The sequence below is a fragment of the Dasypus novemcinctus genome, chromosome 16 (genome assembly GCF_030445035.2).
Source record: "Dasypus novemcinctus isolate mDasNov1 chromosome 16, mDasNov1.1.hap2, whole genome shotgun sequence".
NCBI classification, from domain to species: domain Eukaryota; kingdom Metazoa; phylum Chordata; class Mammalia; order Cingulata; family Dasypodidae; genus Dasypus; species Dasypus novemcinctus.
This window is the reverse complement of record NC_080688.1, coordinates 6,244,468-6,270,420: the sequence shown is the minus strand read 5'-3', so window position 1 is coordinate 6,270,420 and position 25,953 is coordinate 6,244,468. Positions and strand designations below refer to the sequence as shown.

General features: G+C 44.2%; 2 long non-coding RNA genes across 2 annotated transcripts; both read left to right on the top strand.

Annotated features, from left to right (window-relative positions):
* Window positions 1-53: 53 nt before the first annotated feature.
* Window positions 54-5,239, top strand: LOC131273620 (uncharacterized). Its single transcript, XR_009180868.2, has 3 exons — window positions 54-141; window positions 4,571-4,807; window positions 5,136-5,239. It is a non-coding gene; the product is annotated as an uncharacterized lncRNA (long non-coding RNA).
* A 3,210-nt stretch (window positions 5,240-8,449) lies between these two features.
* Window positions 8,450-10,211, top strand: LOC131273619 (uncharacterized). The gene is made up of 4 exons (XR_009180867.1): window positions 8,450-8,633; window positions 8,879-8,983; window positions 9,745-9,893; window positions 10,178-10,211. It is a non-coding gene; the product is annotated as an uncharacterized lncRNA (long non-coding RNA).
* Window positions 10,212-25,953: the final 15,742 nt, after the last annotated feature.

The window sequence follows — 25,953 nt, the reverse complement described above, 5'->3', positions numbered from 1 at the left end:
TGGGTCACCCCAAATCCATCATGGAGGGGCGGCAGGGCAGTGGACCTGGTGCGGGTGCAGACCCTGTTTTACCTGCCGCCCTTCCTCTCCTCTGCAGTGTCCTCTCCTCGCTTGTGTCCAGCGAAGCCAGCAGGAGATCAGGTCAGGACCCTCCCACTCCTCCCACCCTACCCCAGGTCAGCTGGTGTAACAGCGGTGGGGGCTGCCCTGGGAGGAGGCAGACCATGGACTGCCCAGAGTGCAGGGGCAGTAGTTATTGTCAGGGCGCCCCTCCTGGCCCAGGGCTGTTCCCCATAAGTCGATGAGCCGCAAGCGCAACAACAAGGTCCCCCAGCTCTGGGGACTTGAACCCAGCCTGAAGGTGGCACTCAGAATCACTGCTCCGAGCCATCCTGGTTGTGTGCTGACCCTCGGGGGCTTGTCCTGGGCTGGAGCCCCCTGAGCCAGGCTGCCTCCTGCGTCCTTCCCTTCTGGTCCTCATCTTTCCCAGCTTTACCCTGCACACCCCAGTGGGGTCCGGATGCTCCCCACCTTTCTATTGAGAAAACTGAGGCTCTGAGAAGTCACATGCTTACTTGCCTGTCACAGGTTCGGACATAGCCCTTTGGTGGGTCCAAACCCCAAAGCCTGGGGTTTACACAAAATGCACTAAGAGTTGGCCTCTGAGCAGAGCCTTGAGGGTGTGAAGAGCGTGGAACAGGATCCTCGGGAGGGGCACTGAGCAACGGGGGTTCAGTGGTGGTCAAGGGCTTGATGGGTCTCAGGGTGAAGGAGGTTCTAGTGAGGGGATACACGGTGTGGGGAGCACCTAGGGATCATCCGAAAAGGTCACACAGGGCTCTAATGCCTGGTGAAGAAGTTGGGGATGCGGAAAGGTGAGGGTGGGCAGAGACCCTGATCCAGGAGGTTGTCCTCCTGGAGCCACTGCATCCCAGAGCTGGGGGAGCTAAGTGATCACCTAGTCCTCACCCCCCATCTGAACATCAGCAATGGATGAGTGGCTGCCTCAGTGTCCTTCTGGGTACCTGAGGGCCATGGCAGCCATCTGCCTCCTGCTAGGGGTGGGCATGCTGCCTGGAGGTCACTGGTAAGAGTTGTCATTCAGGAGAGGTGGATACATAGAGAGGACACATCCAGGGGTCAAGGCGATGCCCCTGCCACTCCCCTGGATGCTCTTGTACCTGTCACTGTTGTCCACTACCCAAATGTAGTCCAGGTCACAGCAGGATCCTCATGAAGTGAATGTATTTAAGGTGTCAGTATGGACATACCAAAAGAAGAGCAGGGAACATATATTTCAGGTTATGGTCAGCTCTTAAGGCAAGTGTGGGCCCTGACTGGCAGCGATTTCTGCAGGCAAACATTCACACATTCCATCCGAGAAGGTCCTGCTTCTGACTTATGGCAGAGGGGCTTCTGATAATGTCAGTAGGAACCATTCCAAAGATGTGGTCCTTCTTTAGTGAGGGACCACCAGTCCAGCAGGATGAAGACATTGATGGTCTCTGTAATTTGTGGAAGTCAGATCTTTAGGGTTATTTGAATTAATATCCACCAAATGACTCCCCAAAAAAGTCATGGAATTGTGGAGCTGGAAAAAGCTTGTTTTACAGCTGAGGTGACACCAGTCATATTGGATTTAGGGCCCACCCCACTCCTGTAGGACCTCATCTTAACTAATGCATCTGTAATGACACTATTTCCAAATACTTCCACATTCTGGGATACCAGTATTAGGACTTCAACATATCTTCTGTGGGGACACAGTTCAACCTCTAACAGCTGATGATATCCAATAGGAGGTGACTTTAATCATTGCTATGTGCTGCCCTTACAAGGGAGGCCCTGAGTTAATGCTGATTTCTCATGTAGCTGAGTTATTTTTTAACCTTGCTCTAAAATTGGCATTATGTTGACACTGTCTATGGTGTATCATGCCATGTGTAATCACACCCTATCATATTCACAATAAAGCCTAAGGCATAAACTGCTCACAGTCACCTCTGCCATGCCCCCTCCCTCCTGCTGCTGCTACACACTGGCCTCCCTATACTTCAAAAATACCAGGCACTCTTACTGTTGATTGTTGTGACTCCTACTGCCTGGAATGTTCTCCCTTCAAACCAGTGCTTGGTCCCCACATTCCTCTCTTTAGAACAAATTCTACCTTTCAAAAGAGAATTTTCTATACTGGTCTCTGCAAAACTGCAAGATTTAAACTTCCCTCCTGTTGGATATCATCAGCTGTTATGGGTTGAAATCTGCCCCCACAAAGATATGTTGAAGTCCTAATGCTGGTTTAGCAGAATGTGGAAGTATTTGGAAATAGAGTCATTGCAGATGAAAGTAAATGAATTAAGATGAGTATATACTGGTGTGAGTTCAGTCCTGAGTGGAAATAAAAGAACAGGCACTTACAGTGCGGGTTAGCAAGGCAAGTGTTGGGGCAGAGCCATTGGGAACTGACTATGCCTGGTAAAGGAGGCCCATTCCATGTACTGTCCTTTGTCCCTTGTGGGCCCCATGTGGGTACCCAGCTGTCAGCATGACCCATGTGTCCCATGCAGTGCCTTCCACATTTGCCTGTTAGATTAGCCCCATGCCAGTGTACCCCTGAGCATGGCATCCCCCACCCATACCCAGGCAGGGGAGCCTGACTGTCCTCCTTGAGCACCTCTGAACCAGTCCAGGCACAAATGCCTGTGTTCAGTTAGAAAAATTAGGCATAATCCAGAAGTCTTGGAATCAATTGGCTGCCTAGGCCAGGCTCAACCACTCCTGTGGGGTTTGCTTTGGAAGTGAGAGTCCCTAATCCTGTGGAACCCCTACCTGCTCCTGCCCATGTGAAGTGATTTTCTTCTGAAAATCCTAAATTTCATTCACAAGTACAAATACATACATGCACACAAAGGAAGTAACCAGTGGGGACGATGAGGGGGAGGCAGGCAGGAGCTGGCACCAGAGAGGTGAGAAGGGGACAGAGGTAGGAAGTTAGAGACAGCTCTGCTGTGGGGCAGTACCATCATTCTCCTGACAACATGCCCACTGCCCACAGCACAGGGAGGCAGAGATGCCAGGTTGATGGGTAAGGAGATGCCTGATATTGCCAGGGATCTTCTGGGCCTGGTCAGCTCCAGGACAACCAGAAGAGGACAGAGCTGGTGTCCTGCCTACCCCACTCTGGGCACCTGGAACTAGGATGAGCCCCTGTGTACATGGAGGCTGTGATGGTTAGGCTAATGTATCAACTCAGCCAGGAAATTGTGCCCAGTTCTTTTGTCAAATGAGCACTGGGTTAATTGTAATACAAGGACATTTATGGACTTTAGTCACCAGTGACTTTACTGCATAGATAGCTGATTACATCAACATCAATCAGGGATGAAGCAGTGAGTGAAGCTTTTACCACTCGGTTGAATGCCTTAAAAGGAGAAGTGATTTCAGCATTCAGAGAGAATTTCCCAGCTTGTCTTTGGACAGCCAATGTCCTCAGGAAACTCATCAAGGACCTTCATTGGACTTTCATCAGAGCCCCTGGTTTGCAACCTGCCTGTGGAACCTCGACTTGTGCATCCCCACAGTCAATTGAAAGACTTTTATAAAATCTCTTACTATCAACAGATAGCTCCTGTTGATTCTGTTTCCCTAGAGAAACCTGACTGTTACAGGGGCTTTGGAGAGAAGGCCTCAGTTTCCTTCTCTATAAATTGGAATACTTAGAGTAGGTGACCCCAAGTGTTCCTCACCTAGAAGAATTATGCTTGGCTGTGGTTCTCCATCAATGAACTGCAGTGCCCTGAGACCCTGGAAAATACATTCCACATGCTGGGGTTCTTCTAAGCAGATACAGGCTTGAAGGTTTGGGATTGTGTGGCCCTGGGGTGGCACAAAGCAGGGAATGGAACCAGACCACAAGTCTGGAGTCTAGGGAAAGACAAACTTTGTGGGAGTGATCAATAGGATACAATATAGAATGAGAAACTTTGGAGGATTTTATACCCAAGTGGTGACAAATTCTGATATTCACTGAATTTCAAAACCCTCCTGCTGTGGACTTAGAAATGAGGACAAAGTAATAACTGACTTTCCATGATCATAAACCCTGAACTCTGCCCTGATTTGAGTTGTGACCCATGCTGCTTCCCACCCTTCTTGTACATCTCCCTTGTCTCCCTTCTTGAAGTGGCTACACATGACACCAGCCCTCGAGGTTCTTGGTATCAGCTCCCATTCACCTGATGCCATCCCTGGGAAAGAGGAGCTAGATTGGTCTTATTGTGGAGAAGGGGAGACGTAGGAGACCCTGAGGGTCACACTGACTTATTCAGGGTAACAGAACTGGCAGGAGGAGTGGGTCTGAACCCAGCTCATTCCCCTCAGATGGTTTCTGATGCCCCCAGGCCTTAGTAGTGCAGTCTGGATGCTGTGCTGGTGAAATTGAGCACAGTTGGGAAAGGACAGGGGAGAGGATGGTGAGTAGTCAGCAGCCCACAGGGGTCCTTGGGGAGTTGTTATCCAAGAAAGGGGCACAGGGAAGGGGACACAGGACGTGACCTCACTTCCCTTGCAGATGGAGCCCAACAGAACTTGGAACCTGGTAACCAGGCACCCACATTCTAGAGACAACCGCTAACTGGTCACTCCGGCAGAGAAACTTGAGAGAGCAAGATGTTCACTTGCTGCCTCCGAGCTTCCCAAGGCTCTTGCGTCAAAAGTCCCTGTGGCGAGAACCTTATGCGACGCTGCCGGCATTGGCTCACCCCCACGGCCTCGCTGGCTGTGGCCGTTTACTAGGAGGAACCATGAGGTAAACCATGGGGCTGGGCAGGAGATGTAGGCCAGGCCTACCCTGTGGCCTGCCTGGGCAGCCTCAGATCATCCACTCTGGCCTGGGTGTGTGCAGGGGATGATCATGAGTGAGGACATCTCTGGGCAGGAGCAGAGGGTTGGGGGAGGATGCCAGGTGGCTTGTCATGTTCACTTCCAAGCCATGGCAACCAATGCATGATGGGGAGACATAGGCTGGCATCCCTCTGCCAAAATATTGATTCTGACCCATGGAGCTGTCCCTTCCCATTGACTGTAAGGCTGGGCCCTGATGCTTCCAGGCCTGGTTGACAGACCTGTCTTTGCAGGGTTCCAACCACAAGACCAAAACATAGCAAGACATGGAGGTCATCAACCCCTCATCCCAGACCTGGAGTCTCAGCATCATGCCACCAACAGAGACCAGAGCAGACTGGAGGTGAGATGGGAGCAGACAGTCCCCACGCCCAAGTCTCTAGACAGTCATGGGAGCTCCAGGACACAGAACCTGCTTGAGCTGCACACCAAGTTCCCTCCTGGGAACTCCTTCTGTTGGTGCTCAGTTCTAGCAGAGGGATCCAGGCCCCAACCCGAACCACAACACCTACCACACAGCCCCAACCTTGACCAGGTGCAAAGTTTGATAGAATATCAGAAAAGAGACTTTGTCATGATTCACCTTCATGTTCATTCATGATGGTCTTTGTTTTTGTTATGTGTTTGTTTGTTTTCTCTACCTGCCATCGGGTGCTCCCCAATGCCAGGAGTCGCACCTGAAGTCAGCTAGATTGTCCCTCCACACCATCTCTATCCTTACTCATCATCAGGTTTCCTGGGTTGTTTTTACATAGAAAGGGTGAGGGGATGTTACTGTGATACATGTTTCTCAGCATCCTGCCATCCCACAGAGCTCACCACTAGTACCCTCCAGGTCAGGTGACAGGGCTGCATCATTTCATAGGATAGGACAGGGACATGAGGGGTTCAGCCTCTTACTCCCTTGGGCCTTGATGGGAATCCTTCCTCTTGCCATTTCAACAGGATTGAAGGGAACATCCTGTGTCCCTGAATATCCTAATGTTTCCAGCTCACCCAGAATAGACTCCTGGGAGTGAGATACTCTGGGCAAAGGTTATGCATATATAAAGTTTGAATGGCTGGGGCCAGAGTACTTGAAGGAGTTAAAGACCAAAAAACAGGCTGCTTCCCTGCCATCTGACAACCTTGTGTGTGAAAGGGTTTGAAAACTTTGTCTGGGAAATAAAGTCATATGTGCAATTTCTCCAGTGAAAGGGGGATCTACCATAAACATTTTCAAGGCCATTTAGAATTTCTCTTCACTGCATCATCAGCTCATATCCTTGGTCAAGCCAGGCTCTTTGTCCCATTCAGAAATTTCCAAGCATTTACCCATATGCAGAATGAGGGATCACCATAGAATGAGTTGGTAGTTGCTGAGGGCAGGGAGAGGGAAGAAGAGATGTGACATGGGGGCATTTTCGGGACTTGGAGTAGTCATATGTGATATTGCAGGAACAGATGCTGGACATTATATATCCTGCCATAACCCATTGAAAGTACTGGGGAAGAGTGTAAATTATAATGTAAACTTATCCATGTGGTGCAGTAGTGCTCAAAAATGTATCCATCAAATGCAATGACTGTGCCACAATGATGAAAGCAGTTGTTGACATGGGAAGAGTGGGTTAAGGAGGGTGAGGGTTATATGAGAACCCCTTATATTTTTTTAATGTAACATTTTTAAAAAATAAAGAGATCATAGGAAACAAAACTCTCTAAAAGCAAAAGGAAGAAGAGAAAGCTTCCTGCTTTGTAATCAAATGCATGCACCCAGGGTGAGACTCCCTGAGATCTTGAGATTTCCTGGTCTGACCTCTATCCCCAACCCTCCTGGTAGACAGAGAAACTCTGACTGTGTGTTTCTATTTTATCCCTGATGCCTACATACCAGTGGGAAAATGAGCCTCCAGAGAACATAGAGAAGACTAGCCCAGAACTGATGTTGCCTAGGGACAGAAGGCAGAAGGAGCATGGCCAACTTTTGGGGAAATTTGGACGTTTCCCCTGCAGGCAACAGGCCTTGCCTGTCACCAGATGAGCACCCTGCCCCCACCAGGCCCTACTCCACTAGACTTTAGCATGTTTCTTGGGATGTCACTTCAACACCCTGAACCTCAAGTGGCTCATTGGGAGACTAGGGCTTGAGAGGACACAGCTAACAGGGTTATTGTGTGGAATAAATGAGATACGCCATGAGAAGTCCTGACACAGTGCTAACCAGTGTAATGTGCTGCTGGAGGACTGGAGATTTTGAGACATATTCTCACTTTTCCTCCCCCATGAGGAAAAATAGGACTCGGCCCTCACATACTCTTTGTCCATGAACTGTCATATGTTCTTTCTGTCAAGATGTTGGAGATGCCATCCAATGTCAAGATCTGAAGTCTAGTCAGAAAAGATTTTGCAGTGGGCTGGGAGGAGTGCTCCATGCCCACTCTGGCTTCTAGGAAGGTGCTGGTGGGACTCAAACAAATACATACAGGTGTCTTTGGGTGCAGGTATATTTCTGTATTTAGCCTAGTTGCAGGAGTAAAGTAGAAAAATATCTGGCTATTGGGCTTCCATTCCAGTCAGTAAATCAGACAGTGACTCTAGATGTCATGAGCAGGAAGGGTCCAGAGGGAAATGACATCCTCAAGCCACCCCATAGGTGTGAAAGAAACTTCCTTGTCATGGATGGGGATAGGAGATGCATGACACAACTAAAAATGTGAGTGGACACTAGGTTACAAACAAAAGCTTCCTAAATCTTCATTGGAATGAAAACTGTGGAGTGTGGGTAGTGCCTGGAGGAGGCACTTCAAGTCACTAGGCCCCCATATCTAATGTTTCCCACCTTCCCAACCTCACCCCATCATTGTTCAACTTTCCCCCATTTCCGAATTAACCCAGGATACATGGTCCCAGAACAGGAGACATGGGTAGCAACCTGTTCCCCATTGGGCTGCATCATCAGTCAAGGATACACACCTACAGGAAGGGTGGCTAGGCTGTACCCATGCCTCCAGGAGGACAGTGTAGGGGGATGAAAGCCTCACATGCACACAAGGAATAATGCACCTGTACTTGCATGAGCCTCAGGTTGAGGTGCAATGAGGGCCCTGGGAAGTCTCCAGTAGAAGGTCCACAAGCCACCAGTTATTTAGGGAGCTCCTACTCATGAATGCTCAGCACACTGAGCAGAGGAGATACAGGCCATCTCTACCCAGCTGAAATTGAGATCCCTGTGGTTCATGCAGGGAGAGAGACAGGTATGTGTCAAGGATACCTGTAGTAGGAGAAACTTGTGAAGATGATGGGGCACGAACACCCAGTGGTTTAATCGTTTCTCAAGTTTCCTCTCTGTTAGCATTCATCCACTGAAAGGACAACGAGGGAGGGAATGGGTTGTGGGGTGGGGACAAGAGGACAGGCAGGGACAGTCACAGGAGCTGTCCACCCACACACATGTCCACCCACACATTTCAAAAGGAATACTTTTGAAAGGGACAGTGTTTAAAAAAAAAAAAAAAGGCCAGACTTCTGATCTGATGCCCACCATTATATCCACAGTAAAATATCCTTCTTCAGGGGAGCCTGGCTGGAAGACTGCACAGCAGATGTCTTTCACATCCCGGTCTCTACCATCCTCAGTGCTGTGGTTTGCACAGTAGAAACGAGCATCGTGGGATCAGGTTTGCAGCACCAGGATGAAATTTCACATGTGCAGCTTGAGACTGTGTATTTAAGAGTGGCTGAATCAGAGGGTGAGGAGGACTGGGGGTTGCAGACTGTGAAGCTGAGGGGAGGACGGGAGTACTTGGATACACCTCCAGGCAGGAACCCCTAGGGCTGGTGTTAGTCCAGTGGCAAGAGGAACCTCACATGAGTCATCTGGTTGTGGATAGGTCTTTAAGTGTTTGCACCTGAAAGGCATGGAGATTATTTCTGCCTTCATAAGGGCACTGGAGATGCCAACATTTGGTGAACACTCATCCTTTTCCAACTCCAGCATCAAGACCTGCACCAGGTTGATTGGCAGCTCTAGCTCCAGGACCAGCAAAATGGCCAGAGAAATGCATAAAGAGCTGGAATCCCCTCAGCAAGAACTGAAAATGTGAGTGGACCCTTGGGCAGGCACAAGTGTTTCTCCAAACTAGAATGGGAAATGTCGGTGTGGGTAGTGTGTGGGAGGGGCAGGTCAGATCACTGTGTCCCCCACATCTGATCTTTTTAACCATCTCTACATCTCCCCACTATTGTTCCACTTCCCATGATCCTGACACTACCCCAGGATACCGCGTCCCAGACCTGGAGATGTGGTGTGCAGCCTGTCCCCCAATCTGCCTGGATGTTCACTGAAGTATGCTCAGCTGCAGGCATGGGTTGTCCAGGCCACACCCTTCCTCCAGGAGCAGAGTGTTATAGGGGTGAGGACTTTACAGCACACAGAGTAGATGGAACCCTTTGGCTCGAGATTCAGATTGTGGTACACTTCTAGTCCTTAGAAAATTTGGCAGGAGGCCTCTCAACCACATGGTTTTTAGGGAGCATTTACTGTTGATGTGAGCAGAGCAGACACAGCCCCTGCCTGTCCATCCGGACCCCAAATCTTGGGTCTACACTCAGGGAGACAGATGTGTCTGAGGTTTCTGAAGTAGGAGAAATTGTTGAGATGATTGATCATGACCCCTTAATGTGAACTTTCTCCTAAAAGTCGACCATGCCAGGACTAACATGGAGGGTTGCAGCTTGGGTTGGGGACATGGGGATGGGCAGAGGCAGGTAGAGGAACATCCTACAGACACAATGGCAAAAGTGGAGGAGGTGGAGGAAGGAAGGACCAGTCCTCTGATCTGCCCACCCTCCCCCCACCAGGGCCATAACCTTCACCCTGGGAACCTGGCTGGACCACTTCAGCAGAGAATTCCCCCATCCCATGGGCTATCCCAGCTGCAGGGTCCTGCTGAGGTCCATGGAAATTAAGACCCAGCATGTTGAATTACCATGCTGGGCACATCTCTGTGGTAAGCATGAGACCCTGAATTAAACAGGGGCTGGGCCAGAGGGTGAGGTGGGCTGGGGGTCATTGTTTGTGAGGGTGATTGGAGGACCTGGGGGGAGCATCTGGGCAGGAGGTTTCAGGGCCTCTGAGGGGATAGAAGAACATCAGAGGAGTCATCTAGTGGTCCTCTGTAAGGAAGAGTTACCTTTGGGGGTTGGGGCCTTTGCCTCTGAAAGGCTTGGGGATAGTTTTGCCATTAGGCACCTGGCATGGCTATCATGACTCTGAATACTGCTTCTCTTCCAGCTCCAATGTCTAGTCAAGCAGCAGCAGCCTGGCCAGCTCTACCTCCTGCTCATTCAGGTTCTGAGCTTTATGAAGCAAAAATAGCAGGGCCACACGTGAAGCTGGGCACAACGCCAGCCCTGGCTCCAATGTCACCCTGCACAAAGAGGTCACCTGAGGAGGTCACGCCTGTCCAGGCATCACAGGAGGCTGAAGCTCCACTTCTCCAGTCTGGTCCAGAGGAAGAACAGGAGACTTCTCTTCCTTCTCTTGAAAGTACCTTCGGGGTTTTTTTCTTAACTTTTTTGATTGTTTTTTATTTTTTTATGGTCATATTTATTTCCTAGTGTTAAGTTATATATATTAAATTTTTGTTATCATTACTCCTTTGTAGTGTGTTTTGTCAGAGTCTTAGGCAGATTTACTGCTGTGCCAACATCCATCACTGTCTTTGAGAAAGTTTCTTTACGCCAAAATGAACCCTTCCCTACTTGGCAGCCACACTCCTTTCTTACATCCTTTGGACCATGGGAGCCACTGATGTGCTGCTGCTGTGTTATTGTTTCCTGGGCTCTGGCATGAGCAGGTGGACAATCTTAGTTCCTGGCTCAGAGTCAGGCTTGACCAGGGAAACATTATCCACTTTTGACAAATGGGTGCAGCGCCGCTCAGGCATGTTAAGGGACTTGCCCAAATTGCCCCCACTGCAACATCAGGCAACAAGGATAGAACCCAGACCAGGACTCACAGCAGAGCAGGTGTCTGAGGTGTCTGAAGGCCAAGTCAACAATTTTGTGGTGGGGGCCCTCCGTTCTTCTGCCCCTGCCAGTGTCTCAGCCCCACGTACCTTTTCAAGTTCTGGCCACTTCTATCCAGGAGGTGCTTTTGGCTTGTTTTACAGGATATGGTTAGAACCGAATGCATGGAGAAGGGCAGCCCTGTGGCCTCCTGGAAATTGTCTACACGATCCACCCTACAGGGCACTTGTCATCCATGAAAATGGAGGGACAGGTAGGGAGAGGTCTTGTAAATTCTGAGAATGACAGAGGAGAATGCCCTATATTTCAAGGCATTCACTGGGCATGATCATAACAAAAAGATCCTGGAGGGAGACTGTAAGAGGAGTATGGAAGGATATGGGGAATTGCTCAGGACTCAAAGACTCAGGTCTTATTATGGTTTCTACAATTTTGATGGCATATATACTCACCTCCTCTTGACATTTTAAGGCATCATGCTACTCATATTCAGTTTCATCAAAATATATTTTTCTCTCAAATGATTCTTATTCTTCATTTAATTGGATGAGGTATGTGTCCTGCAAACTTTAGCTTTGGCCTAGACTGAAAGAAGCTCAGAGATACATTTTCTCTGTTCTTGCTAAAAAGTTTCTCCCTACATTTCTCAGTATATTTATTTTATCTTCATTTCCTTTAAGAATTCCCAACCTGTTTTTTATTTTACTTGACCATTAGTTTCTAGAGGTGTTTAAAGTTTTAGGGGCTTGAACTCTATTGTAAAGGATGAAGATGGAGCACTTGGGAGTCATTAAACAGATGACATCATACCATGTTCTCTCCGTCCATACTGTAAGACAGCTGTTACATAGACCTAAGGATTTACTATGTACGGGCAAGTTTGGGTGGAACAGGGAATCCTAGGAGTATGTAAACAGCTTGAGACTGAGATGTTATAATGGGACCTCTCAGTTTTCATCGGGTCTGATCAAATCAGATGAGACAGGAACATGGAGGAACCTGTGCAAGTTTTCCCACAGTCACTGAGTTATTGAGTTACCTGATAAGAGAACATTACAGGATGGTGAAGAGTCCCAGATGGGTCTCCCCTGGGAACCACCCTGCACCCACTTTTACTTTTAATGTTGGCTCTGGTGCCTAGACTATGGTGGATGGTATTTTGGGAGAGAAGCATTCCAGGCGAAGGTGGAAGAAAAGCATCTGGACTCTGGAATGCAGGGGAATGCACTGGTCTCAGAAATGGGTTCACCTTGGATGCACAAGGCAATCGCTGTATATGAGAAGAAAAAAATCTCTACTTTGTGTAAAAATTGGTTTATATTCAACTCTTTTCTTGGTCAGGCATCATCATTAGAAAGAAAGGAGCCTGAGGGTTTGGAAGGGACCTTGCAGAGCTGAGCAGCTACATGTCCATGAACAGCAATGAGGATGGTCCACATCCAGGTAAGGTTCAAAAACTCCACACATAGTTGAGGGTAGGCTTCCCTGCAGAAGGTGGAACACAGGATGTGGTGGGAAGCAACTACAAGCAAAACATTTGCTTCCACCTGCCCTATAATATCTAAGCCTCTTGTCAACCTCCAGCAGTTACTACAGACATCTTCCCAGTGGGCAGGGAAGGTGGTAGCTGGGGGAGGTCCAGGAACTCAGACAAGCCTCAGGGTAGGTTAAACATGAGAAAGTAGTTGCTTTCTGATGTAAGCCCCTGGATGGGATGGCCTGCTGCAGCTTTCCCAACCTTGGCCTCTCATCAAGAAAGGAAGACAACTGAGGGCACCAGGTTGGGCAACTGTAGTCTTTATGGACTATACAATCATAGACATCAGTATGCAATTAAGCTATTTTATGGGGGCCTTGAAGCTTGTGGGTCAACGGGCCACTAAGTCTCATACAGAGAAAGCGCCCAATCCCTAGAGTGACCCAGGGAATGAGCACATGTACCTGGGCAAGAAAAAGATCAAACAACTTTGTTGGATTAGCGATGACTCTGATTATAGAGGTCTTCAACAGACCAGAGCATTCAATGAATCTCTAACTAACAATAATAATATTTCTGAGAGATATTCTTCTCAAAATTTTGAAGAAATGTTGTTAACAAATTAACTTCTATCTCCATATATAGCATTCAAACTCTTCTTACTGCCTTTCTATTATCCTCACAGATTTGTCAAATGGGAAGGAATTTAGAGACTTTGAGGCCCATCTGCCCATTGGCCACAAATGGTTTTGTACCCCAGCATTAGAGCCACACTGTGGGCTGAGCTCTGAGCATCAGTGCAGGATGTGACCCCAAGGCCGCCTGGGCTGTTTCCACAGTATTGGCAAGACCAGCCCTCTGCAGGGCATAGCCAGTTCAGGCTGGTGACCTCTTCAGAGTTTTGGGGTCCCTGATGGAGACTGGCTGTGTCTCTGAGTTCAGGAGATGATGCAAGAGCCCAAGGGGACATTATGGCCAGAATTTACAGTAGAGAGTGCATGAGGGAGGGAGCTGCAGGCAGAATGGAGAGCTGGCCAGGGAGGGAGAAAGTGAGATACAGGGAGAGAGACAGAGAAAGAACAAGAAGGAGTGAGAGGAGAAAGAGGGCTCTCCAGAGCTGTACACGGGTCATCACTCAGGCTTCAGCTGAGCACAGTGCACATACAAAGATCTACCCAAGACCTGGGAGGAAAGCAGCACAAAGGAACATGCCAAATAGTCCTTGGAACTCATCAAAGATGGGGAATACTTCATGTTCTCACCAGTCAGTTTGGGAAAGCTCATACTTGTGGTACATAAGGCAGATCACACAGAGGCTTTTCTCAGTTCAGGATTAATGTGTAAAACCTATGAATAAATGTTGTATGACTAAAGAACAAGTAGAACAAAACAAAGTTTTTAAAATTTGCAGGTTACATGACTAACATACAAGAATCATTTGTCTTTCTATATATACAAAAAATTAACTCTCCAGAATAGAAACTAAGAAAGTAATTTGATTATAGTTCATCTAAATGAAAAAGAATATGTAGTAACTAAAGTTAAAGAAAGTAACACACATATATACTGAAAAAAATACAAAACACTGTTAAAAGAAATTTACAAAGTCTTAAAGGAATGGAAGAAAATCCTGTGTTCATCAGTAAGAAGACCTACAATAATTAAGGTGTCAATACCAACTCAAAAGAACTATGGTTTCAATACAGAACCTATCAAATTTGTCAACATTAGTTCAGGAATCAAGAAACTTATTCTTAAATAAATATGGGTAGATTAAAAAAGATAGCTCAAATACAATTTTGAAGTAGAACAAAATGCAGCTCTGACACTTCCTAATTTCAAAACATACTAAAACCACAACTGTCAAATGAATGTGTCAACAACATAAAGAAAACCATGTAGTACACCATTGGAATAGAAGAGGGTGTCAAGGAATAAACTCACACACCCAAGCTTGCCTGATTTTGGACAAGGGATTCAAGTATACAAAATGGGAAAAAAATTGCCCATTCAGCAAATGGTGCAGGGAAAACCAGATGTTCACATGCAAAAGGATAAAGTTGGACCCCTACCTACACCAAAAATAAAAATGAACTAAAACATTTCAAAGACCTAAACTAGAACAAAAATCTGAACACTCTGAAGGAAGCACAGGGAAAATACTTCATGGCCGTGAATTTGGCAATGATTTCCTAGATTAACACCAAAAGCATGAATACCAAAAACAATAATAGATAAAATGGACTTCAACAGATTTAGAAGAAAAAAAACTTTTGTACCTCTCAGAACATGATCAGGAGAGTGAAAACAGAACCTACAGAATGGTAGAAAATATATTTGACAAGGGTTTAGTATACAGAATACCTAAAGAACTCTTAGATCTATACAACAACAACAACAACAAAAGAAGTTAACTTGGGCAGAGACTTGATAGTTATTTCCCCAATGAAGATTTTTAAACAAGCACCTAAGAAAATGCTCAGCAATACTAGGCATTAGGGAAATGTCACTGAAAAACACAGTAAGGCACCATGTCAATCCAACTACAACAGCTATTATTTCTTTTTTTAATTGCAGAAAATAATGAGATGGTGAGAAACTGGAATTTAGTTGGTAGGGATGTTCAGGCACTTGGAAAATAGTCGGGCTGTTTTCCAGAATGTCAAGTATAGATTTACCTTATGAATGAGCATTCCCACATCTAAGTATGTATCCTCAATATTGAAAGGTGAGACCCAAGCTGATCTTTATACACCACTGTTCAGAGAGCATCATTTTAAATATCCTGAGGTGGAAGCAACCTAAGTGACCATCAAGCAGATATAAGGATGACCAAATGTGGGCTATACATGAAATGGAATATTAATCAGCAAGACAAAAGATAAAGTTGTGATATATTCTACACCATGAATAAACTTGAAGACTACACTTGAGAGAAGTAAGACAGAAATGAATGGTAAATATACTATGAGTTCACATAAAGGGAATAACTAGATTAAGCACATTTCCAGAGGCAGTAAATAGACTGCTGGTTACCAGCATGGGACCTTATGAAGAATTCATGTTACATAATTCCATTTTAAATATGCTGAAAGAAATTCAGTATGGATGCTGGTGAAGGTAAGACCTCATTGTGAATGAAACTAATGCCACTGAAATATACACTTGAAAGTTGTTAAAATGGGAAGTTTGAGTTGTCTAAGACACTACAATAAAAAGCAAAGAACCTTGTATTTATAATAATGTCAAATGATAATGTTTTAGATGATTTAGATGAAATATATACATTCTTACATTAACTTCACCTGCTTACTTGCTTTTTTGAATAGTGCCTACAAGCCAATATAAAATTACTTATGGGGCTTTTATTATAACAGGAAGGGAGTAGAGTGTGCTACAATACTCACACACACAAAAATTGGATTATGCATAAAAAAATTTTCTGGATGGATAGAAAAGAAACACCTAAGATTGGTTGGATCTAGAGTGATATACCGTAGATTGGAATTGGAAGAAAACTTGCTTTACACTAAATACATGTTTGTAATGTTCAACCAAAAATAGATTCTGTAGGATAGTTGGACTAATATTGCAGAAATATGGGTACAGTGCTAGTGCTTTACAGTTTGTAAGGTGCTTTTTCATCCATCATTTCCTCTGCCCCCATCCAATAAGGGTATAGCACAGAGTGAAAAGAAAACAATACTAGACAAGATACTATTTCCATGAGTTTATTTGAGAAGTTACGTATTCAGAGAGTGGTAGCTTCCAAACTGCTCTAAAAAAGTGCTTCTGGAAAACAAAAAGAGGCAGTTATAGAGGGTTAATTTGAAAACTTAAATTCAATATTAATTGGATATTGCAAAAAAAGTAAATATTTTTAGGTATTACTGGCCTTTGGTTAGGTGAGACACCTGGGACATAAGGTTTCTGTACATTCCATTTATTTTCACAGGTTCTGTTGGTGGCATTTGCTGTATTGATCAATGTCCTCCTTTGATCAAGTTTTGCTAGAGAACTTGGACAGCAGTTGGCCTGTCCCACTTCTCATCAGTCTTCAGTGTCCAGATTCTTTGTGTGGTCAGTAGTGAGGATAAGGCCTCATAGCCATTGTGTCTGTCTTCCTGTTCCAGGCTTTACTTTCCCTTCTGAGGTTTCAATCATGAAGAAATCATCTACCAGGGAAATGGCTGAAACTCTGCATTTAAGACTATGATACAACCAAAAGTATCCAGGGATGCCATCGCATTCATTATCAGGAGAATAGAGGCAGCAGACTGGAGGTGTTTTGAAGCCAGAGACCAAATCCACAAATTAACCCCCACTGAAAAAGTACCAAGGTCTCAGCCTGCCCAGTTCATCCAGTTCTTTTATTTTTTGCTTAATATCTTCTATTTACTGTTCTACTCTTGCAGGATGATGTATACAGAACAACCCTTTCATTTAAAAGGCACTAGTGCCCCCCTGATGATACAATTCTCTAGGGCCCTTTGGACCTGGACTCTCCCTCTGACATGATATTACCTTCCACTTGTATGGTTTCAATGGCTGTGATGTTATCTATCATTCAAGTTCCCTTTATAAACATAAACATTTTAGATGGCTTGCTCAGTTTGAACAATCCCATGGAAGCAAACATGGATCTGAGGCAATTCCATCCTTCCTCAGTTCTTGCAAACAGTGGGCATTCTTCAGTTGATCAGGGTTTCCAAAATTGTGGTATTCATTTATGAGTAAAGAACCCTAAATTTAAAGTATCTTTGGAGTCTGAGGTAGAAACTAAAGTTGGGTATTGAATCAGGAATTTACTCAGTTCCTCTGTTAGTCAGGGTTCTCTAGGGAAAGAGAACTGAGAGGGGATATCTCTGAATATTATGGCATTTTCTAAAATTGTCTCAAGCAACTGTGGGGATGCACAGGTCCAAATTCTATAGGGGATGCAATATTCTGGGAACTACATGAAGGTTTTCAGTGAATTCTCCAGGAGAAGCTGGCTAGCTGAAGTAGAGGTGGAAAAATCTCTCTTCTGCCCCCTGAAATTTTCCCTTCTCATTAGATAGCCTTCCACTGATAGGATGAGATGTCTATCATTGATGAAAATAGTCTCCTCAGGTGTTGGTAGATGTATTTGGTGCAATTAACTTTCGATGACTGATGTCCAGGAAATGTCATCACATTAACAACAGGTCAGTGCTTCCTTAACCAAACAACTGAGTACCATTAAATGGCCAAGCTGACACATGAACCTGACCATTACAATCCACCCTTTGTCAACTAGGCAGTCACAGACATCACCTTAAAACCTACTTGATCTTAAAATAAAAAAACATTAATAGAGATATTTTTTGTGTAACAATATTCAACTGTCCTGTAGACAACCAAATGCTATAAATGCTATAAATCCCTCCAGAAAATGGTAGAATTCTTTGAGTAATATTCACTCTTAAATTTGTCTGTAACTTAGAGACTGTAACATGAAATTGATACAAGTTATGTCAAATGATAAAGCCAAATGATAGGGAAGAAAGCATAGATGTTTGCTTTATGAACATATTCAGTCATTATAAACCATGGAAGAAATATTCATAACCAGGACAGTCCTTATTTCTGTAACTAGTTATGGGGTAATGGTTCACATTTATCATCGTCTTCCTCCACTCCCAAAGCCACTTTCCCTTTACTCTCAGCAAATGCCTGAACTCGTCATGGCTCCTTGCCTGGTGAGTTGATCCAAACCTTTATTCCTGAAAATTCTGAGCCATTGAACCTGGATTGTATTGTCTCCCTATTTCCTTGATATTATTCACAGTGCTTGGTAGTACTAAGAGACACCTTTAGGGGATATACTGTTTCTTTAGGCAAATTCTCCCTTACCTCCATTGTGGAATTCTAATCTTATTTCCTCTTGACAGTCAGCATCAATCACCACAGGCAATACAGCAAGTACGTCTTTACTTGTTGCTTCAGTATCATGAGGACACCAAAGGGGCCAGTCGCAGTCTTAACTTCCAGTTCAGTGGATACATTGTTGTGTCTCCTGGTGGAACTAAGGTATCTAGACTGACAGAGATTAAGGATGCGAAGACAAGAAACAGAAATCATTCAACTGGATCACCAAGAATAAGAGTGAGTGGTGAAACTCACGTTTCCACCCCTTACTTTGTGAATCTGTCAGTCGTGCCCGAGGAGAAACTTCAACATTGATTGGATGCTGATTTAGAGCCCCCATTCATGATAGCAAACACACATGGCAATATGATGGCCCATAGCTAAGGGTTTGGATTTAATGTGTCCCAGAAGTAGGCAGAAGAATACTGACCTACAGAAAATTGCAGTGCTTTGCTCCAAAATAAGGATCTGTGCTGCCAGTCTGTTATAGGAGTCCACAAAATGGTCCAAATTTCATATCTATTTGCCACCAAAACTTAAATCACCATAGGATCTGCGAGATAATATGGTTGAAGAGGCAGAACAGCTTGCACAGCAGACTGGATGTACTGGAGAGCCTCCTCTTATTTCTCTCCCCACACAAAACCAGGGTATTTTGAGTCATTTTATAAATGGGGTGGAGTTCGGTTCCCAATGGGTCCTGAGTTAATGCTGATCATGTTCAGAGTAAAGACCTAAGGTGTTAGAGTGGCAATGAACTGCTCCCTGTCACCTCTGCTGTCTCCCCTACCTCCTGCTGCTCCTGCACATGGGCCTCCCTATCCATCCTTGCAAATAGCAGACATTCTCCTTTTGATGGTTGTGACTCATACTGCCTGGAATGCTCTCCCTTCAAATAGGTACTTGGCTCCCTCCTTCCCCACTTTGGAACAAATGCTACCTTCTGAAGGAGGGCTGTCCTCACTGCCCTCCACAAAACCACATTCCCACCTCCTTCAGAACTTCTTTCTCCCCTTTCCTGCATTATTTTCTCCATGGTTTCTTAATGTCATCTGACATGGAATCTAAATGTAGGGGAAAATTCATAATAAATTGTTGAAACATAATCAACTAAATATTTTAGTATATTTTACCAGTGTATTTTGTTGTTGAAGGTCTTTTTTTTTTAATAAAATAGTTTATTTTTAAAGCAGTTTTAGATTGCATGAATGTTACATCAAAAATACAGGGGATTCAAGACAACCAGAAAGATGACAGTGGACTAAGGAGTCCCTAGAGAAATGTCCTGCTTCAGGGAAGTTTGTAAATACCCAAAGCTATCTGGAGCTAGCTGACACACCTGTTTTGGGGCTCCAGGAGACCAAAAGAGCACGCTGCCACATTCTTGAAGGAATGGAAGGAGGAGACTGCCCATCTGCAGAGAAGATTCATAAGTAGAGTGCTCCACATAATGGAAGCTGGTGGCCATCCTCCTTGGAGGCACAAGCTGTTTTAGTTGTTCCATGGCTGGAACTGAAAGCTCCACTCCCCAAAAAAAACAGGAGAGGAAGAGGCAGTTGGGCACAACTTCAGCTACTGATGAGTAAATTCAGCGGGCTAAAGTAGAATCCTGAGAATAGCTAAAGTTTCAGCCTGTCCAAGTAAGAAAGAGGCCAGTAGACACCATCTTAACTCTGCACCTGGCACAAGGGGAAGCAGGGCAGACTGAAAATCACAGGACTAGTGGGGACCAACTTCTTTCCATCCAGGTCAGATTGCAATTCTAGCCTAAGCCCCAGCCCATCTCTGGGAGGGAGGAAACTGGGGGGACCTGTGACAGCCTCTCTGGGAAATTACCAGCCAAGCTGTGGAGGTCAGTGATTGTCCTACTTTGGCAGCACAAGCTCCCCCAGAAGCTATTGTATGGCTGGAATTGGAAGCTTCATTTCCCAAAAACAGGGGAGGAAGAGACCATTGGCAACTGATTTTGGCTACTGATTAGTAGACTCACCCGGCTAAGGTATAACCCTAGGAACAGCTAGGGTGTGAAACTATCCAAGTCAGAAAGAGGCTGAGAGCCACCATTTTCACTCCACCCCAAGCCTTAGAGGAAGCCAGGATGGAAAATCACAGGGACAGTATGAATGTGTTTCTTTCACCCAGATCGACCTGGAACCCTAGGCTAGGCTTCAGTCTGACCTCTGGCAGGGAGGAGACTGGTGGGCCCTCCACCAGCCTATTGAGGTAACTGAAGGTACCTTGGCTGGCACAGACTTCTGGGGCAACTATGGTGATCTTGGACACATACTGCATAGATTACTGCTCACAGCTGCAGCTCCACCCCTGTCCCAAACAGGGGAGAAAGGGGTGTGAATCTTCATCAGTCTCTCAGCTACTACAGTCTAGGCCTGCACAACTTGGAATATTCCACACAGGTTTTGCTCTATCCTACCTCTGGTAAAGGAAAAAGTTGGGAGAAGCTTCATCAGTTCCTGGGGCAATGAGGGCAGCTTGAGCCTCCAAAGCTCATACCACCAACTACATCCTTGCCTCCTACTGCACAAGCAGCAAAGGAGAAAAGGCAGGAAGCCCTAAACTAAAGAGAAAAACTGCACCCAGAATAAATACTCTAGTAAGCCATATGCCAAGACACCAACATAAAATTATAATATACACCAAACAACAGGAAGATATGGCCCAGTTAAAAAAACAAGATAAGCCTCCAGATGACATCAAGGAATCAAGACAACTAATCATAGATGTTCAAACAAATCTCCTCAAGGAGAGATTTGACCAATCTCTTAGCTAGATTTGGACCATTCTAACTCTTTCTTCCAAGGCATGGCATCAGGTGAATGGGAGCACATCTTAGAAATTCAAGTGCTGGTGTATGTGTAGCCACTGCACAAAGGAGAGAAGGAAGAATTACAAGGAAGGGTGAGAGCATGATGGGTCACAACTCAAATCAGGGCTGAGTTCAGGGTTTGTGAGCAGGAATGTCATTTCCCACACTGTCCTCATTTCTATGTCCACAGTAGGAGGGTTTTGAAATTATTCAATGAGTGTCAGAGCTTGTCACCACTTGGGTGTAAAAACCTCCAAACTTTCTCATTCTATATTGCATCATATCCATCATTCCCACAAAATTTGTCTTTCCCTAGATCCCAGACTTGTGGTCTGGTGTTATCCCCTGATTGGTGCCACCCGAGGTCTTCACAAACCCCAAACCTTCAAGCATGTTTCAGCATAGGACACAAGTGAAATCAAGTGCCAAAGAAAAATAGAATTCTGAGAATAGCAAGAGAAAAGCAATGCATAACATAAAAGGGATACCCAATAAAATTAAGTGCTAATTTCTCACCAGAAACTATGGAGGCAAGAAGACAGTGTTATGATATACTTGAGATACTACAAGAGAAAACCTTCCAGTCAATGATCTTATATCTGGCAAGATTGTCTTTCAGAAAAGAGGGTGAGATTAGAATATTCATAGCTAAACAAAAACTAAAGGATTTCTAATGAAGAAACCAGATTTTCAGTTAATGGTAAGTGGTGTGCTAGAGCCTGAAAGAAAACACTGGAAAGAAAGTCCTTGAAGATGGTCTAGAAATGAAGATTATATCAATAAAAGTAACCAAAATTGCCAGAAGAGAGAGGAAAATAAAATATGACAGATAAAAATCAAAGGAACAAACTTAACCTTTGATGTAAAGCACTTGTATTCAGAAAACTGCAACTCAATATTAAAAAAAGAATTAAAAAGGCCTAATAACTGGAAGAATATTCCATGCTCATGGATTGGATGACAAATATCATAAAGACATCAATTCTACTCAAATTGTTACACAGAATCAATGCAATCCCAATAAAAAATTCCTCCAGCATTTTTTTTAATTGAAAACATTGTTATAAAATTTATTTGAAAGGGACACAGGTCCTGAAGAGCCAGAAACATCTTAAAAAGAAAAAGCAAACTCTCATCTCCAGACTTTAAATTATGTTACCTATCTATACTGATAAAAACAGCATGGTACTGGCATAAACACAGACACATAGACCAATGGAACCAAATTTATGGTTGAGAAACAGACCTTCACATGAATGGTCAAGTGATTTTTTTTAAACATTAAATTGTCTTTTTTTAAGGTACACAGATCACAAAAATCTTACATTAAAAAATATAAGAGGGAAGCAGATATGGCTCAACTGATAGAGCATCTGCCTACCATATAGGAGGTCCAGGGTTCAATACCGAAGGCCTCCTGACCCATGTAATGAGGTGACCCACATGCAGTGCTACCATGTGCAAGGAGTGCTGTACCACATGGATGCCCCACACATAGGGATGCCCCACACACAAGGAGTGCACCCTGCAAGGAGAGCCACCCGATGTGAAAAAAGTACAGCCCACCCAGGATGGAGCTGCACACATGAAGAGCTGATGTGACAAAAAGAGACATAGATTCCTGGTACCACCTGTCAAAGAATGCAAGGGGACACAGAAGAACACACAGCTAATGGACACAGAGAAGAGACAGTGGGGGGTGGGGAAGGGAATAAATAATTAAAATAAATCTTTAAAGGAAAAAAAGTATATATATAAGAGGTTCCCTCACAAACCACACAACCCCCCACACTCCTCCCACATCAACAACATCTTTCACCATTGTGCAACAGTCATTTCATTTGGTGAATACATTTTAGAACACTGCTGCACTGCACGGGTTATAGTTTAAATTGTAGTTTACACTCTCCCCCAGTACATTCAGTAGGTTATGGCAGGATATGTAATGTCCTGCATCTGTCCCTGCAATATCATTTAGGACAACTCCAAGTCCCCAAAATGCCCCCACATCTCATCTCTTCTTCACTCTCCCTGCCCTCAGCAACTACTATAGACACTTTCTCCAGATCAATGCTACAGTTTATTCCATTACTAGTCACAATAGATCTATAGTAGAATACCATTAAGTTCACTCTAATCCATATATTTTCCTCCATCCTGTGGACCCTGGGTTGATGATATCAACTGCACCTCTATATAGAGAGGTGGCTTAGATCCCACAAGGTTGATGGGTATGAATCTCCTTCTTGGAGTTGTAGGAACTCTCGCTTCCCAGGTGTGGTGGTTGACCATCTTCACCTCCCTGTTAGTGAACCTGCGCAAGTCCAACAAACTGGAGAGTAGGAGCTGCAAATCTGCTGAGGGTCAGGCCCCAGCTGGCACATGGCCAGTCCAGAGATTGAAGTCTCCTGGGTTTCACCAACCCCAGTGCCAACTATGGGTTCAGTAAAAGTGACAGAAGAGGCATGTGTGGAAAGGTCACTTCTGAGTCCAACTCCATCATGCTCAGGTACACAAATTCCAAAGTATGGCCCACTGACAAGGCACTGAAATCCAGAGCCAATTCTCATGATTGTACATCCTGTGTGTCTCCATAGCTCTCAGGAGCACCAGTACCTAGGGTTGTAACTACTTTGGCTCTCTGGGATCCTGCTGAGGTGTGTGTAATCATGACCTCTCTGATGGCCTCCTCTTTTTTGAAGACTCTTAGCCATATATACTCATTTGTCTTTACCATTTCCTTCTCTTATTCAAGGTCTTTTTCTACTTGCATCACCAGTTAGTGATGGGTAGTAATCCTTCTGCTCCAGAGAGACTCATCCTCAGCAGTCATGTCCCAAAATGTGGGGAAGGTAATGTATTTATAGCCTGTCAAACTCACACAACTCGGGCAGAACAGTCCATTCAACAAATGGTGCTGAAAGAACTGGATATCCATAGCCAAAAGAAGGAAGGAGGACCCCAATGACACACCTTATCTAAAAATTAACTCAAAATGGATAAAAAACATAAGCATAAAAGCAAGAACCCTAAAGCCTCTAGAAAAAAATTGTTGGGAAATACCTTCAAGCCCTGTGATAGGTGGTGGATTCTTACAGAGATAAGAGGAGAACTGAGATGGACTACTGATGTTTAATGTATGTAAACGTTTTAATTAGCCTTAATGTAAAAGTGTGGAAATGTATAGAGTGGATGGTAACAAATAGTAACAGCTAGTTTATAAATGGGGATGTGGCTGAAAATGGTAGTCTAGGGATATAAATGCCAATTGACAAAATGCTAGAGAATAATCTAGGAATTGAATAGCACAATAAACTCCAAAGTGAATGAGAATTTTGGTTGATGGTACAGATGCAAAAGTGTCCTTTGTGAACTAGAGCAAATGTACACCACTACTGCAGGGTGGTGGGAATGGGGCAAACAATGGGAAAAATACAACTGGAGTGATGCTTGCATCTATGCCAAAGATGTACTGTGTTGATAATGGGGCAGTGTGGAGAATGTGTGCCAAACATACACTGTGGACATGGTAACAATCAGATGATATTATTTTATCTGTAATGAATGTTCCACCAGAGTGTGGTGTGTCGATAGATGTATGTTGTTTGGGAATTCAGCACATGTGCATGATTGTTTTATATGCTTATAACTTCTGTCATAAAAAATATATTTTAAAAATAGTAATAAGGTGGGGGGAAAATACACCAAATGTAAGTTAAGGACTATAATTAGTAGTAAGATTTTTACAATATTCCTTCATAATCTATAACAAATGTCTCAACACAATGCAAGGTGTTGGTGGAGGGTTGACATAAGGGACCACTGTATAATGTTACACATTTGCTTTGTAAGTCCATAACTTTTACTACACACTTATTGTTTATGTATGTTCATATAGAAATGATATAAAGATAATAATAATAAGGGGGGTGGGGAAACATACTTTTCTTTAGTAGAAATATATTGCCACTGTTCTTTAATCATTAGTGAAAAATGTTTAACAACAATGCCAGGTATTGGTGGTAGGGTGAGTTATGAGAGTCCTGTGCAATGCTATGTAGGTTTGTTTTGTAAGTTCACAGCTATTACTATACACCTGTTTTTATGTATGTTTATGTGTGACTGACATACTTCAATAATTTTTTTAATGGAAAAAATACATAGAGGATTTCTTGAATTTTCACTTCTCACAATGATAAGGTTTTATGCCAATTTATTTGCATTATGATTGTCACAAGGATAATTTAATAGCTGTATTTTTTCCATTATATTATACCTTTGGATATTTTTGCCATTCCCTTATTGTGATATTTATTTTAAAATTTTCACTATTATCAATAACACTGAGATGAATTTATTTTTGCCTTAATTTCTTCCCTTACATATTGAATCTCTCACTCCAGTTATTTTACTCAGCTATTGTGACCCTACTCCTTACACATCTCATTAGATTTATGTGAACTCAAAGTTCCATAAGAGATACTTTCTACCCAGAATCACTGGCCACGTGTTGGAGCAAGATAGTGGGCAGTGCCTAAAATGGTCCAGTCTTCATTCTTCTTTAGGCTTTATGGTCTCAGCTCATTTCAATCTAAGTTATCAGCTGGCATAAGACTCGTCTGTCTCCCAAGGGCTCATTTCTCTTCAGTATCAGCAACCACACGCTATTAGTCTCATCTCTTTTCCCAGGGCCTCTGCTGTGTCTACAGAGCTGTCTGTATTCCTCTGTGTTCTTCTCCTGTGTATTTACTTCCTCAGACTCCAGCGCAACAACTCCAAACTCCCTTCTCCACAGTGCTTTTTTCTGAGTCTCCACCCCCTTGGTGGTTGGGGACTCAGCAACCTACCT